Source organism: Pseudophryne corroboree, chromosome 7 (assembly GCF_028390025.1).
Source record: "Pseudophryne corroboree isolate aPseCor3 chromosome 7, aPseCor3.hap2, whole genome shotgun sequence".
NCBI lineage: Eukaryota > Metazoa > Chordata > Amphibia > Anura > Myobatrachidae > Pseudophryne > Pseudophryne corroboree.
In genome coordinates this window covers 137,336,493-137,353,459 of record NC_086450.1, presented here as the reverse complement: position 1 = coordinate 137,353,459, position 16,967 = coordinate 137,336,493, and the positions used below count along the sequence as shown (strand labels likewise).

Sequence of the window (16,967 nt, the reverse complement as noted above, 5' to 3'; positions counted from 1 at the left end):
TCATGCAAATTAACAAAACAAAAATAATTTAAATATCCACAAACATTGCATACAAGTTAAAATGTATAAAGATTACAAAATAAAAATCTTAGAAATCAACATTGTCCATTTAATTACAGTACTGTGCACAGTTATAGGAAGATGTTAAAAAAAATGCAGCAAAGTAAGAAGGCGTCCAGAAAAATAAGTGTTAATCATTTATTTTTATCAATTAACAAAATGAAAAGTGAGTGAAAAGAAGAAAAATCTAAATTAAATAACTACAGTGGGGTCTTGAACTCAATCATGCCTATTATTTGGCCGGGATGGCCTTCGTTTTTGGTCAGTTTAGTAAATCTGTGGTTTGTATACTTGTCTATGTGGTCCAGCCATAGCCCTTAGGATGGGTAAATCCAGCTAGTACCACCCTAGACCACCTGGGTTCGGGCACTAGGCCCGTGGGTATTTCAGGCACTAGGCCTGGGGCGCATTAGGTGGGCTCTAAGCCCGGGCAGCAGTACAGGCATTAGGCCCTATAGGTTGGCGCATTAGGCGGGCTCTAGGCCCAGGCCCAGCGTGGGTGTTAGGCCATATAGGAAGGTCATTAGGTGGGCTCTAGGCCCGTTACAGCAGAAGAGGCGTTAGGCCCTAGGGAAAGAGGATCAAGCCCCAACCGCATTAGGAGGCCGGGGCTCAGGGGCATTAAGGGCACATGGTCCTGTAGCATCGTATTGTGCGGTCACCGCACAGGAAGTTGGCACTACACCGCAGGTGTGGTATGCTGGCACTAGGCCATGGTATCTCTTGATCTGGCACTATGCCACAGGTTGGATAAGTCGGCGCTAAGCCGCAGGTGTGGTAAGTCGGCGCTAGGCCATGGTATCTCTTGCCGCAGGTGTGGTAAGTTCTTAGTTTTCGCAACAATCAGGACCCCATGACAGGTAGGCTGTCGGAAGTTATACGCTGATGAGTATCATAAGGTTTTAAACGGAATAACTACACTTTGTCATAACCTCTGCATGGTATCTCCCCATTGTATCGCGTAAGCAGTGCCATGTCAGTGGGCTGCCTCTTTATGTTCTCTTACAGGAGTGAAGGAAGAGAATTAAGCCCGTTCTAGCCCACAATAAACGCCACTGGCCCATCAATGATTATGGGGGGTCATTCCGAGTTGATCACTCGCTAGCAGTTTTTAGCAGCCATGCAAACGCATTGTCGCCACCCACTGGGTAGTGTATTTCTGCTGCGGGGTACACTGGGCTCCAGAAGGATTGGACAATGGGGTGTAGAGTAGGATCTTGATCCGAGGCACCAACAGGCTCAAAGCTTTGATTGTTCCCAGAATGCACAGCGCTGCCTCCTCTATAACCCCGCCTCCCTGCACAGGAGATCAGTTTTGTAAGTTGGTGCTGCAGTAAGCAGGCACTGAACAGAGGGGCTGCTCCAGGCAGCCCTAAGAAAAGCTTTTTATGAGGTAAAAAGTGAAGACTTCAAGGGCAGCAGCGGTGGTAAATGTCTTCTGACATTCACTGCTGCAGCTCCAGCTCTCCCCAGCGGCGCTGTACACTCCCGAGCCCTGGTTGCCGGGTACCTACAGCGGAGGCTCCGGTTTTCTTCACGATAGACACAGACGGCTGGGGCTCTCCAGGATCGCGTGGCCGCGCTTTGGGAGGTGGTAAGTGGGTCTCGCTTGCGGGACCCGGTCTTTATCGCGATCCGGCGCGGTCAGTGGGAGGCGGGCCGCGCGCGCTGGCGGTGGATACAGGCGATCCCACTAGATCACCAGGGCATGGGCGCAGGTCAGGTTTTCTCTCTAAACCAATTCTTATATATCGCCCACAGTACCCGGTGGTTTTGCCAGCAGAGAGGATAAGGCTTAGACCTGAAGCCCCTCCCCCAGCCCCAGGGCGCTATTTCTAGCAAGTGTTCCCGTCCATATCTGTCTTTTCCTCACTCCCTGTCAGTGTCTGCAGCGCCATTATCCCTCCGCTCACTGTTCCTGGGACTGCTTGGGCAAATCCTCCTATGTAAAGCCGCCTGGTTGTCAGTGCTGTGACTTTACATGACACTTATGTATTCTACCTGCCTTTTTTAGTCAGTGTTAGTAAGAAAGAGTGCATTTAGTCAGGGTTTTCTAGTACAATTACTCTGTGATATACATCCAGTTCTTACTGTGTACGGTTATATCATTTGTTATATAGCTGTGTAAGCTAGTCCAGTGCAGTATTATTGTCAGTAATAACCTCTGCATTGTACAAACTGTGACTATCTGTGTGTGCATTTGATAGCTGAGTGGTGTCCATTTCGTGTCTCTCACTCAACCTGCTATCCCTATATTCTATAACCTGAGGGGGCTTGGTGCGTCAGGTTTTATCTAATATAGGATTTTCACAAAGATATACTGTATTACGTATTTTTCTCTGTGATTTAGTCACTATATCTCTCCTTTATCTCTGCTAGTGCTGACTACACTGCGCAGGGGTTTGGTTTAGAGATATAGTGCTGCTAATAATTGTATTGTGTTACCTCATACTGCAAGTTATAACATGTCTGCTTCTGAGGGTAACGGTTCTGGGGCGGAACACATTGCTGGTGTTGCTGAAGCCACCAGCACATATGGGGAGAATATAGCAGCTGTGGGCTCTGGTTCTGGAGGCTCCTTGCCCCCCAGTGGGACTGTGGCAACGGAGGCACATACTGACCCACCGTGGGCCACTTTTTCCACGCTTCTGCATACGCTAGTTCATAAACTAACACCCCCTATGGGACCCCCAATGCCAGTACAACCGTATGTGATCCCTGCAGCTAACCCGCCATGGGCGGACGATTTATCTGCTCAGTTAAAGAAGTTGAACCAGTCCCTGACTACTAAAAAGTCTGACCAACGCTCGCCTAAGTCCAAGTAAGCGCTTGTCTCCTCACAATCCACTGCTGTCACTGACACCTCGTCTGATGAAGATGGCACGTATACTGACCCCACAGGTTCTGACTCAGATACGGCTGATGGGGAGGGTAGTTCACATGTGGATGTTCCTGATCTTTTGGAGGCTATTAAGTTAATTCTACAGATTACGGATGATCCCGAGCCATCCGTCCCTCCTAAGAAACCAGATAGGTTCAAGCGTCAGAAGGTGGTTAAACATGTTTTACCTCACTCTGACCACCTAGTGGATATATGTCTGGAACCCTGGGAAAACCCGGGTACGAAGTTTGTGCCTCACAAGAAGATGCTGGCTCGCTATCCCCTCGCGCCAGAGCTGTCTAAGAATTGGGAAACGCCTCCTCCAGTGGACTCACATATGGCCAGGATGGTGGTTTCCTCAGCTCTGCCTGTCACTACCGTCACGTCTCTAAAAGAGCCTACGCATAAGCGTGTGGAGGGTTGTCTGAAAGCGATTTACACCCTCACGGGTGCTGCGCAAAGGCCCACTATTGCAGCTACATCGGCTGCCGAGGCTATTGAAGCGTGGGCCTTGGAGTTAGATACTGAAATCTCCTCTGACCATGCTAGACAATGCTTGTCATATATTGTCACAGCTTCTCGCTATATTAAAGAGGCGGCTTCTAATGCCGGTATCCTAACAGCCAAGGCCTCTACTATGTCAGTCCTGGCTCGCCGGATATTGTGGCTGAGATCCTGGTCTGTGGATCTGGACTCTAGAAAAACCCTGGAGGTACTCCCTTTCAAGGGAGATATTCTGTTTGGGGAGGACTTAAATAAGATAGTGGCTGACTTGGCCACTGCCAAAACTGCCTGTCTACCAAATACCGCTCCTTCTGTGTCGAAGGCTAAAGGTACGTCCTTTCGCCCCTTTCGCCCTTCAGGTAAAGCAAAAGGTCAGGCGTACCACAAGCAGGCCCGCACTTCCAAACCTGATAAGCCGAAGCCCAAAAGAGCCTGGGCTGCCTATCAGCCAGCTTCCAAGACCGATAAGCCTGCCGCATGATGGGGCGGGCCTCCCCCCTGGGGGATCCCAGGGTGGGGGGCCGGCTTCTAGGGTATACCCAGGAATGGTTGAAGACCACTTCAGATGCCTGGGTACGGGAAGTCGTCACTCAAGGTTACGCCATAGCCTTCAAAAACCGACCCCCTCATCGATTTTGCCAGACAGACGTCCCGTCGGACCAGACAAAGGCAAACACTTTGCATTCGGTGGTACAGACCCTCCTGGATATAGGAGTTGTAGTACAGGTGCCTCTTGCTCAGAGGGGCCGGGGGTACTATGCTCCGCTGTTTCTAGTCCCAAAACCGAATGGGTCCTCCCGACCCATTCTCAACCTCAAGGCATTGAACAAGTTTGTGAAGGTTTCCAAGTTCCGTATGGATATACAGGATGCTTACCTGCATATTCCTATAGCAGCGTCACATCAGCAATACCTGAGGTTTGCTATTGGCAACCTTCATTACCAGTTTCGGGCGTTACCTTTTGGTTTAACAACGGCTCCGCAAGTTTTCACCAAAGAAATGGTGGTGATGACGGTGGTACTCCGCCGTCAAGGGGTCAGGATACTGCCGTACCTGGATGACTTGTTAATCCTGGCAAATTCCCCAGAACTTCTCCTGTGTCATCTGGATATGACGGTCCGGTGTCTGCAAGCCCACGGGTGGCTCATCAACTGGAAGAAATCCTCCCTGGTCCCTGCTCATAGCATGGTGCACCTGGGAGCGCTATTGGACACTCACAACCAACGGTTGTTCTTGTCTCAGGAGAAAGTCCTGAAGCTTCAGGACAGGATTCGTTGCTTCCTTTCTCGTCCGCAAGTGTCGATACATTTGGCGATGCAGGTGCTGGGCCTCATGGTATCAACATTCGACATGGTGGAGTATGCTCAATTCCATTCTCGCCCCCTCCAGAGGCTGATTCTAGCTAAGTGGGACGGCCTGCCTCACCGGATCAGGTCTCACATGATCTCATTGACTCCGGAGGTCCGTCTGTCGCTACTTTGGTGGCTACGGGACCAACAGTTGTGCAGGGGCCGTCCCTTCTGGATATCAAACTGGGTCCTGTTGACGACAGATGCCAGTCTAAGAGGTTGGGACGCGGTGCTGGAGCAACACTCCCTTCAGGGTCGGTGGACCAAGGAGGAATCTCTCCTCTCGATCAACATTCTGGAATTGCGGGCAGTCTTCAATGCATTGAACCTGGCCCAGCATTTAATTCAGAACCGTCCTGTTCAAATACAGTCGGACAACGCCACCACAGTGGCTTACATAAATCATCAAGGCGGCACTCGAACCCGTTTGGCAATGAAGGAAGTCTCACGGATTCTACGTTGGGCGGAACGCCATCTACGGCCATGTCGGCAATATTCATTCCGGGAGTCCTGAATTGGGAAGCGGACTTTCTCAGTCGTCAGGACGTGCATGCCGGCGAGTGGAGCCTCCATCCAGAAGTGTTTCAACTCCTAGTGGAAAAGTGGGGTCTTCCAGATGTAGATCTGATGGCGTCTCGTCACAATCACAAGGTTCCGGTCTTCCAAGCAAGGGCAAGGGATCCTCAAGCAGCATTCGTGGATGCGCTGGCGGTGCCGTTGAGGTATCGGCTGCCGTACGTGTTCCCTCCGATGTCACTCCTGCCCAGGGTAATTCTGAAGTTCAAGCAAGAGAAAGGAAATCTGCTTCTCATAGCTCCGGCGTGGCCCAGACGGCCCTGGTTCTCAGACCTGCAAGGCCTATCGTCAGAGCGTCCACTTCTGCTTCCACAATGCCCAGACCTCCTCGTTCAGGGCCCCTGTGTCTACCAGGACCTAGCCCGGCTGTCTTTGACGGCGTGGCTCTTGAAGCTTCCGTCTTGAGGGCTAAGGGTTTTTCTGAAGAGGTCATTAAAACTATGTTGCGGGCCTGGAAATCGGCTTCTGCTCGGATTTACTATAGGGTCTGGCATTCCTACTTTGTTTGGTGCACATCTAATAATTATTACGCTTCCAAGTTTAGTACAGCCAAACTTTTGGCTTTTCTGCAGCAGGGCCTAGATTTAGGTCTGCGTCTGGCCTCCCTCAAGGTTCATATTTAGGCCTTGTCGGTGTGGTTTCAGAGAAAAATTGCGACTTTACCTGATGTTCATACTTTCACTCAGGGTGTGTTGCGTATCCAACCTCCCTATGTCCCGCCTGTGGCTCCTTGGGACTTGTCAGTGGTTTTGGAGGCGTTGCAGGAGCCTCCGTTTAAACCCCAGGGTTCAGCTGACCTTAAGTGGCTTTCCCTTAAGGTGGTGTTCTTGCTGGCTATTGCCTCTGCTAGAAGAGTGTCGGATCTGGGTGCCTTGTCTTGTAGTTCCCCATATCTGATTTTTCACCGTGACCGGGTGGTTCTTAGGACTCGTCCCGGATATTTACCTAAGGTGGTTTCTTCGTTCCACCTTAATCAGGAGATTGTGGTTCCGGCCTTTGTCTCTCCTGATTTGTCTCCCAAAGAGCGGTCTTTGGATGTGGTACGGGCTCTCCGTATCTACGTGAAGAGAACTGCTTCTATTCGAAAATCTGATTCTCTCTTTGTTTTGTTTGGATTTCACAAACGTGGCTGGCCTGCTCACAAGCAGACCCTGGCCAGATGGATTAGAATGGTGATTGCACATGCTTATGTGAAGGCTGGTCTGTCAGCTCCTGCTCACATTACGGCCCATTCTACTCGGTCTGTTGGACCTTCTCGGGCGGCCCAACGTGGTGCGACCCTTGAACAATTATGCAAGGCGGCTACGTGGTCCTCCGGGAACACGTTCATAAGGTTCTATGCCTTCGATATTGCCGCTTCCCAGGATGCTTCCTTTGGACGCCAGGTTCTTGTGCCCGCTACAGTGCGTCCCCTCCCATAAGGAACTGCTTTAGGACATCCCCATTGTCCAATCCTTGTGGAGCCCAGTGTACCCAGCAGCAGAAAACGAGATTTATGGTAAGAACTTACCTTTGTTAAATCTCTTTCTGCAAGGTACACTGGGCTCCACAAGGATCCCACCCTGACGCACTTAGCTTCTTTGGGTTGGTATGGCATTAGCCGCTGACACTTCTCCTGTCGTGAGAGTGTGGTGTATGTGGCAACTAACCGTTGTCATCTCTTTTCCTGCTACTGCATTGGGCTGGTTAACTAAAAACTGAGCTCCTGTGCACGGAGGCGGGGTTATAGAGGAGGCGGCGCTGTGCATTCTGGGAATAGTCAAAGCTTTGAGCCTGTTGGTGCCTCGGATCAAGATCCTACTCTACACCCCATTTTCCAATCCTTGTGGAGCCCAGTGTACCTCGCAGAAAGAGATTTAACAAAGGTAAGTTCTTACCATAAATCTCGTTTTTTGCTTTGCAGAAATGCGAACGCTTGTGCAGCAGAGCGCCTGCAAAATCTTTTTGTGCAAAACAAGACCAGCCCTGTAGTTACTCTTCGTGTGCGTTGATTCTAACGACGGAGGGACGGCTTTTGACGTCACACACCAGCCCAGCAATCGCCCAGCCACTCCTGCGTTTTTTCTGCCACGCCTGCGTTTTTCTAAGCACTCCCTGAAAACGGTCAGTTGACACCCAGAAACGCCCTCTTTCTGTCAATCTCCTTGCGGCCGGCTGTGCGATTGGAATTGTCGCTAGAACCAGTGCAAAACCACAATGGACTTTGTACCCGTACGACGCGCGTGCGCATTGCGGTGCAAACGCATGCGCATATTAGCTGTTTTTTTCACTGATCGCTACGCAGCGAACAACGGCAGCTAGCGATCAACTCGGAATGACCCCCTGTGTGCACAAATAGGTTGATACAAAAATAGGTTGATGCAAAAACCATTCTATTTGGATTATAGACAATTGGTATAAAAAATAAGATATATAATTATTCTTTTAGATTGAACCAATTGAAAAATAACAGGAAGTGATGTAAGACCCTAGTAGGTTTAAATAGAGGGTAAGAGGAACCTTCAGTCTCATTGTCTGTCAGACAGCTGAACAGGAAGGATTACCACGGAGGACCATATAGGTAAGGTAATTTTTTTATCCAGCCAATTTGGTACTAGGATATGATTGGATAATTGGAACAACCCTAATGGTGCTAACAAACTATGTATTATTTATAGATCTCAAAAGGACCAAATTGGGAATCTAATCTTCTTCTGTAAAAGCTGAGACTTATAATTTAATTATTCACAAAATAAAGGTAATTCTCCTAGATTGAATGTCTCCTTATGATTATTTGGTAGTTGGAACATAATGGTGAATACTGACCTTTTAATAGGATATAAAGGACCCACAGTAGGAGGGAAACTAAGTCAGTAACCGTATTCTGTGCAGTTGACGAATTTTAGTAAGTAGGTGTTAGGGTCTCCTGCCCTGTGCTGCCACGTCGTCATGGCAACCGGGAGACAAGTGCTAGTGGAGTAACCTGAGCGCAGCTGATACTCCGGTTCGGGTCTTTTGCTGTGCAGTGGTTATAGGCTCTGTGCACGGCAGGGGATCCGGTGCTGGTTTTTGTGCTCACAGTCTGTGAGGTCTGAGTGGGGCGTGGACAGCACCTGCTTTATAAGGCCTCTTTTCAGGGTAAGCAGATGCTGCTGAATCTCTGTTGGTTAGTCAGTTCATGAAAGTTAGCCAGTACTGTGTAGCTTTGTATTTGTTTGTTGCTTACTGCAAATAGGCCTGGGGATTTGGTATTACACTCTGCCAATCCAGACCTAGCAGTAAGACTGGAGTCAGTCGTTTAGCTTGCTGGGGTTCTGTTATTACTCTGTGAACTTAGCAAGTTTGCGGCTGTATTCTAACACTTGCCTGTCTAATCCTGTCTCACTGTGCTAGGTGTCAGGGGTCAGTTTAGTGGCAGTAAGCTTAAACCTGTGCACTGCAAGTGAGAATCAGGATTGTGGAGGCTCTCCTTGTGTCTATCATTCCATCTCTGACCAAGGAGTTTACTGCCACACCCGTTGGTAACCCTTTAGGGTTTTGCTGTTGCCCTTAGCAACAGCATTTCGGGTTCTCTATGTATTAAAACACAACATCTTGCTTTTTACATCTGAGCAGTTCTAATACAAGGGAGATACCCAGTTCCTTAGACTCTGGGCTTCTCTGTTCACTGTGTGTGTATTTTGTTACCCTATCACCTTCTGTGTACGTTATGTCATATTCCCCAGTTTGTCTGTGAGTCCATTTGTTTTGCATAACAGTTCAAACACCAGTACATTCCTGCAGACACTGGAGTGCATAACAGTTCTGACACTAGTACTTTCCTGCAGGCACTGGTGTGCATAACATATTCAGCAGCCTAATACTCCTGTTGAAATTTTGTGGGAATATGGAGCATACCCCTCAAAATACGTTGCAACAGGTGGTCGATCAGGTGCAGGTCCTGACTCGGCAATTTAATGATTTGTCCATTAAAATGCACACCTCCCAGGCTGCTGGCGGAGCTCCCGCAGCAGCAGCACCTGCAGGGGTTAAGGAGCCGAAAGTAAATCTCCCGGATCTTTTTTCTGGAGATCGCTCGCAGTTCTTTTGTTTCAAGGAGAGCTGCAAGCTATACTTCCGGCTTAGGCCTCAGTCTTCTGGGTCGGAGATTCAGCGGGTGGGCATAGTGATTTCCTTGCTACAAGGAGACCCACAGGTCTGGGCATATGGGTTGCAGCCTGACTGTCCGTCGCTTAAAAGTGTTGATGCTTTTTTTTACGGCACTGGGCATGTTGTATGATGACCCTGACAAGACGGCCTCAGCCGAGGCTCAGATTTCGATCCTTAAGCAAGGGCGAAGGCCAGTTGAGGTTTACTGTACGGAGTTTCGGAGGTTGGCCCATGATACCCAGTGGAATGACCCAGCCCTGAGACACCAGTACCGAAGAGGTCTTTCTAACCAGATAAAGGACCAACTGGTACAATATCCCTTGCCTGATAGCTTGGATCAGCTCATGCAGTTATCCATCCGGGTGGATAGACGGCTGAGAGAGCGTAGGCTTGAAAGGGAGACTGAGATTTCCTTCCTTCCCAAGGGAACCTCAGACTCTGAGGAATTTTCTGAGGAGCCTATGCAGATTGGGGCTACCCGCCTCTCCTCGCGTGAGAAGACGCGGAGGAGACAGCAGGGGTTGTGTTTGTACTGTGGGAATAAAGGTCATGTGGTAGTATCATGCCCAGAAAAGCCGGAAAACTTCAGGGCCTGAGGGTGATGGGAAATATCCTGTCAGGCCAGAAGTCAGAATTTCCCAAGAAGACTTTTATCATTCCGGTGACCTTGAAGATCCTCGGTCAAACTGTCAAGACTGAGGCCTTTGTGGACAGTGGGGCCGACGGGGTTTTTATGGACCGCCAATTCGCCCTAAAACACTCTGTTCCCTTAGTACCCTTGGCATCGGAAATTGAGATTTGTGGGTTAAACGGGGAACCATTATCCCAAGGTAAAATTACCTCTTGCACTAGCCAGATTTCTTTGTTTATTGGAGCCACACACTCTGAAAAATTGTCCTTTTATGTGACTGTCTGTACTTTTGCCCCATTGGTGTTGGGGTTACCCTGGTTAAGGGCCCACAATCCTCAATTTGACTGGGTCTCTGGGGAGATTCTTAGTTGGGGTACTGATTGTTTCAGGAGTTGCTTGAGCCTTCCAGTCAGGCTCTCGCAGCTAAGTTTGCCAGGATTGCCAGGGTGTTATGCAGATTTTGCGGACGTGTTCTCCAAAAAAGTTGCAGAGGTACTACCTCCCCATCGCCCCTATGACTGTGCCATTGATTTGTTGCCAAATGCTAAGCTTCCCAAGAGCAGGTTGTACTCCCTGTCACGTCCTGAGACTCAGGCTATGGCAGAGTACATTCAGGAGAACTTGGCTAAGGGATTTATCAGACCTTCACAGTCTCCAGTTGGGTCAGGGTTCTTCTTCGTGGGTAAAAAGGACGGTTCGTTGCGACCCTGCATCGACTTCAGGGAATTGAACCGTATCACGATTAAAAACTCATACCCACTGCCTCTCATTTCGGTCTTGTTTGACCAGCTTCGTACTGCCACCATTTTTTCTAAGATTGACCTACGCGGTGCGTACAATCTAATCCGAATAAGAGAGGGGGATGAATGGAAGACTGCCTTTAATACCCACTCAGGGCATTATGAATATTTGGTGATGCCTTTTGGGCTCTGTAATGCCCCGGCAGTCTTCCAGGATTTCATGAATGATGTGCTCAGGGAATATTTGGATAGATTCTTAGTTGTATACTTAGATGACATCCTAATCTTCTCCCATTCCCTGGAGGAACATCGGAAGCATGTACGCTTAGTCCTCCAGAAACTCAGAGACCACCGGCTTGGGGCGAAGCTGGAGAAGTGCGAATTTGAAGTTCAGCAAATCGCATTTCTAGGATATATTATCTCCCCAGAAGGTTTCCAAATGGAGGGTTCCAAGGTACAGGCAGTCCTGGATTGGGTGCAGCCCACTAGTTTGAAGGCGCTTCAGCGTTTCCTGGGCTTTGCGAATTTTTATAGATGATTTATCGCTGGATTTTCGTCTATAGTGGCGCCCTTGGTGGCACTCACTAAGAAAGGGGCGGATGTTGCTCACTGGTCTTGTGAGGCTAAAGCGGCTTTTGCCCGTCTCAAAAGGGCATTTGTTTCGGCCAAGGTGCTGCGACACCCAGATCCAGAGCGTCCTTTTGTGGTGGAGGTGGATGCCTCTGAGATGGGTATTGGGGCAGTGCTTTCTCAGATGGGAGTGTCTGATAATCGCCTTCATCCCTGTGCTTACTTTTCCCGTAAATTTTCGCCTGCCGAGATGAATTATGACGTGGGTAACCGGGAATTGTTGGCTATTAAGGATGCACTCGAGGAGTGGAGACACTGGCTTGAGGGGGCTAAGTTTGTGGTCTCAATTCTCACTGACCATAAGAATCTGGCATATTTAGAGTCAGCGAAGCGTCTCAATGCCAGGCAGGCACGATGGGCTTTGTTTTTTGCTCTCTTTAATTTTTTGATAACATATCGCCCTGGGTCAAAAAACATCAAGGCTGATGCGCTCTCGCGGAGTTTTGCTCCAATCCAGGAGACCACCGAGGAGCCGTTGCCCATTGTTTCCCCATCATGTATTAAAGTGGGCATTACCCAGGACCTCTTATCATTAGTCCTTAGAGCACAGGAGCAGGCTCCTCCAGACCTTCCGGTAGGTCTTTTGTTTGTGCCTCCTAGGTTAAGACAGCGAGTGTTCCTGGAATTCCATGCCAAGAAGTCGGCAGGTCACCCGGGTATTGCCAGAACTCGGGAGTTGCTATCTAGGGCGGTGTGGTGGCCCTCGGTGGCTAAGGATGTGGATCAGTGGGTTCGGGCATGTGACATCTGTGCCCGAAATAAGACTCCTAGAGGGGTTCCTGTTGGCCCATTACATCCACTCTCTATCCCATCTAAGCCATGGACCCACATTTCAATGGATTTTGTGGTGGACTTGCCCAAATCCTCGGGGATGACAGCCATCTGGGTTGTCGTTGACAGGTTTTCGAAGATGGCGCACTTCGTTCCACTGGTTGGGCTGCCATCAGCCAGACGCCTGTCTGAATTATTTATGCTGCATGTTGTGCGTCTCCACGGGTTGCCACTTGATGTGGTCTCTGACCGCGGATCCCAGTTTGTGGCCAAATTCTGGAGGGCATTTTGTTCCGATCTCCAGATTTCTGTCAGCTTGTCGTCAGGCTACCATCCGCAGTCTAATGGGCAGACTGAAAGGGTGAACCAGTCCTTGGAGCAGTTCCTCAGGTGTTATGTCTCCAAGTGTCAGACTGACTGGGTTGCTCATCTGTCCATGGCGGAGTTTGCCTATAACAACGCGGCTCACTCTGCTACAGGGATCTCTCCCTTCCTTTGTGTGTATGGGCATCATCCTAAGGCCAATTCTTTTGACCCCCTGGACTCCACGCCTGGTGGTTCCTCTGTGGTTTCGGTCCTTAGAGGTATTTGGCGGAAAGTGAAGAAAGCCCTTGTGTCTGTGTCATTAGTGACCAAAAGGGTTTTTGATAAGCGGAAAAGACCCTGCAGCTTCAAATTAGGAGACTTCGTCTGGTTGTCTACCAAGAATTTGAAGTTGAGACAGCCATCTCATAAGTTAGGGCCCCGGTTCATCGGCCCTTATAAGATCACCAGGGTTATCAATCCGGTGGCATTTCAGTTAGATCTGCCCCGTTCTTTGGGTATCAATAAAACATTTCATTGTTCCCTTTTAAAACGGGCGATTAGTAATCCTTCTTCCAGTGGAAGACCTTCCCCTCTTCTGATACGTGGCCAGAGGGAGTTTGTTGTTGAAAGGATTCTTGACTCCAAGGTGGTTCGGGGTCGGCTGTCATTTTTGGTGCACTGGAAGGGGTATGGCCCGGAGGAGCGGTCGTGGGTGCGCAGTTGTGATCTTCATGCCCCCAGACTGATACGCTCTTTCTTCTCGCAGTTCCCCGATAAACCCGGTGGTAGGGGTTCTTTGACCCCTCGTCAGAGGGGGGGTACTGTTAGGGTCTCCTGCCCTGTGCTGCCACGTCGTCATGGCAACCGGGAGACAAGTGCTAGTGGAGTAACCTGAGCGCAGCTGATACTCCGGTTCGGGTCTTTTGCTGTGCAGTGGTTATAGGCTCTGTGCACGGCAGGGGATCCGGTGCTGGTTTTTGTGCTCACAGTCTGTGAGGTCTGAGTGGGGCGTGGACAGCACCTGCTTTATAAGGCCTCTTTTCAGGGTAAGCAGATGCTGCTGAATCTCTGTTGGTTAGTCAGTTCATGAAAGTTAGCCAGTACTGTGTAGCTTTGTATTTGTTTGTTGCTTACTGCAAATAGGCCTGGGGATTTGGTATTACACTCTGCCAATCCAGACCTAGCAGTAAGACTGGAGTCAGTCGTTTAGCTTGCTGGGGTTCTGTTATTACTCTGTGAACTTAGCAAGTTTGCGGCTGTATTCTAACACTTGCCTGTCTAATCCTGTCTCACTGTGCTAGGTGTCAGGGGTCAGTTTAGTGGCAGTAAGCTTAAACCTGTGCACTGCAAGTGAGAATCAGGATTGTGGAGGCTCTCCTTGTGTCTATCATTCCATCTCTGACCAAGGAGTTTACTGCCACACCCGTTGGTAACCCTTTAGGGTTTTGCTGTTGCCCTTAGCAACAGCATTTCGGGTTCTCTATGTATTAAAACACAACATCTTGCTTTTTACATCTGAGCAGTTCTAATACAAGGGAGATACCCAGTTCCTTAGACTCTGGGCTTCTCTGTTCACTGTGTGTGTATTTTGTTACCCTATCACCTTCTGTGTACGTTATGTCATATTCCCCAGTTTGTCTGTGAGTCCATTTGTTTTGCATAACAGTTCAAACACCAGTACATTCCTGCAGACACTGGAGTGCATAACAGTTCTGACACTAGTACTTTCCTGCAGGCACTGGTGTGCATAACAGTAGGTTCCCTATTTACATTTTATGGATATAGTTAAAATGTATCTTTGAATTATGTTAATTGAATATTTATAACGTTATGAGGGCCCCTTAACAGTGGTCTAAGGGCTCAACATTATGTTATAATAACATGAGCAATAAAATGAAGAAATACTAAGTGAATTAAATACCAATAACAGAAACATTAAAATATATTCTTTATTAATGGTTTAACTTTGTAAAATAATTTGTTATTAAGGTCGTGATTATTGACTACTACACAGGGTGATAACCATTTGGAAAGAACCGCATAGCATCCCAAATATCCATGAACATCAAGTAAGTAAATAAACACACCTAAAGTTCCATAATTGACTAACACTAAGGGTGTGTACCAGGGACGTGCGGTGGGCTAAATTGCGCAGGAGGCACTGGCTTGCACCGGAGCCAGATTTACAAGCAATATATGAGCCAAAGGGTACATGGGGGCATTATATACATGTGCAGCAGTATAAACTCTTGAAAATGTTGTGAGTTTTGATTAGAGATGTGCTGAAAAGTTAGCCAGGTGAGGCACTGCCTCCCCTGCCATAGACTTTTTACTCCACAGTTTTGGCTATAAAAATGATTAGAATAATGCAAAGTAGATATTTCAAACATATTCTTTGTATTTTTCATATACTTTATACAGTAAAAACTCTAGCACAAAAGTTAGTATGACAGGAAAGGCTCTGCCTCACCTGTCTCACCCCACCGCACGTCACTGGTGTACACACGGTGAGATATTTTCTTTCGATTTTGACTATATAGGGTGTGTACACACGGTGAGATCCTTCCTATGCCCGATTTTCACTTGCGATTTCCCTTGAACTCCCCGGAGCCCAGATAGGACAGATTTTGACTAACTTTTCTTGAGATATGGACTATGTGTGCTTATGATTTTGGCTTATGTGAGATTTTGGCTTATGTGAGATGTCATTGACATGTGAGATGAACTAGATAGTACACCGATCTAGCAAGGATTGACTTGCCTGCACAGTCTATCTTTTCTTGCAATGCCAAACTGGCGGGACCGCACATCGGGATCGAATCGGGATCGCTAGGTGACTTTCACCTTGCGACCTGCACTAACTTTTCTTGCGATTTTTACTATATAGTCAAAATCGAAAGAAAATATCTCACCGTGTGTACACACCCTAAAAGAATGCTTCTGACTGTACTATTTGAAGATCTTGTAGACAAGCATGTTGAATACTATTATATGTGATGGTTTCTTCCTCGTTTCTTCTCCTTCAATTTCATTTTCTTCAGTATTATACTGATCATTTTTAAGGTTGAATAAAATATGCACTCTTCCACTGGTATATTTCCAATGCTGTTAAATTTTGGGTAAATCTAAATAGTGATGGTGATGGTGCATTTGGAAATGTACAATACAGATGGAATTTGTCTTGACAATGGTACTAGTTTGATACACTTTGGAAATATAATGACAATATACCAATCAACTGTACATCTTGTCCTCTGGATTCAATTTTTATACCTATTTTTTATTCCTATGTTAATTATGTATATATATATTATCTGTGGAATGTTGAGACAACTTTCTTATGTTTTATCTTTTAGAGATGTTATACCCCAGATGAAGTCTTTGATGATGAAACGCGTTGGTTGTTTTATGGATTGATCACTCAGATCCAATAATAAAAGGATACGACTGGTTTTAACTTATACATTGTGTCTATGGAGTAATACTTTTTAAACAGTATATATGTATCTCTATTTTTAAGTTTTTATTTTGGTTGTACTCAACGATCTACTGTAAAAAAATTATTTTGCTAAATGTAAAAGGAATTAACCTATAGATTGCTATATGAATAGGCGCCCCGAAAGAAAACTATTTTTTCTATTTACACAATAGGCCCTTCTCAGGCAGAGGACCAATCTTTGGGGAGCTGCCAACTCTATCACAATATAAATAATACCTGATACAGAGAACGTTTTTCATTAAATCTAAAATATAGAAGTCTTTTAAGGCGCAGTACTAGTCATTATACCCTGCTCAAAAAAATAAAGGGAACACTAAAATAACACAGCCTAGATCTGAATGAATGAAATATTCTTATTAAATACTTTGTTCTTTACATAGTTGAATGTGCTGACAACAAAATCACACAAAAATGATCAATGGAAATCAAATTTATTAACCCATGGAGGTCTGAATTTGGAGTCACACTCAAAATTAAAGTGGAAAAACACACTACAGGCTGATCCAACTTTGATGTAATGTCCTTAAAACAAGTCAAAATGAGGTTCAGTAGTGTGTGTGGCCTCCACGTGCCTGTATGACCTCCCTACAATGCCTGGGCATGCTCCTGATGAGTTGGCGGATGGCCTCCTGAGGGATCTCCGCCTAGACCTGGACTAAAGCATCCGCCAACTCCTGGACAGTCTATGGTGCAACGTGGCGCTGGTGGATGGAGCGAGACATGATGTCCCAGATGTGCTCCATTGGATTCAGGTCTGGGGAACGGGTGGGCCAGTCCATAGCATCAATATCTTTGTCTTGCAGGAACTGCTGACACACTCCAGCCACATGAGGTCTAGCATTGTCTTGCATTAGGAGGAACCCAGGGCAAACCGCACCAGCATATGGTCTCA

The 16,967-nt window shown here is 47.5% G+C and overlaps 1 protein-coding gene and 1 long non-coding RNA gene across 5 annotated transcripts in view; one reads left to right on the top strand and one right to left on the bottom strand.

The window, feature by feature from the left end:
• CCDC148 (coiled-coil domain containing 148) overlaps positions 1 to 16,967 on the bottom strand; it is a 739,559-nt gene that overhangs the window by 479,423 nt on the left and 243,169 nt on the right. The window lies entirely within an intron of this gene.
• Positions 7,886 to 16,039, top strand: LOC134944808 (uncharacterized). Its single transcript, XR_010181957.1, has 4 exons — positions 7,886 to 7,930; positions 8,028 to 8,107; positions 14,566 to 14,645; positions 15,933 to 16,039. It is a non-coding gene; the product is annotated as an uncharacterized LOC134944808 (long non-coding RNA).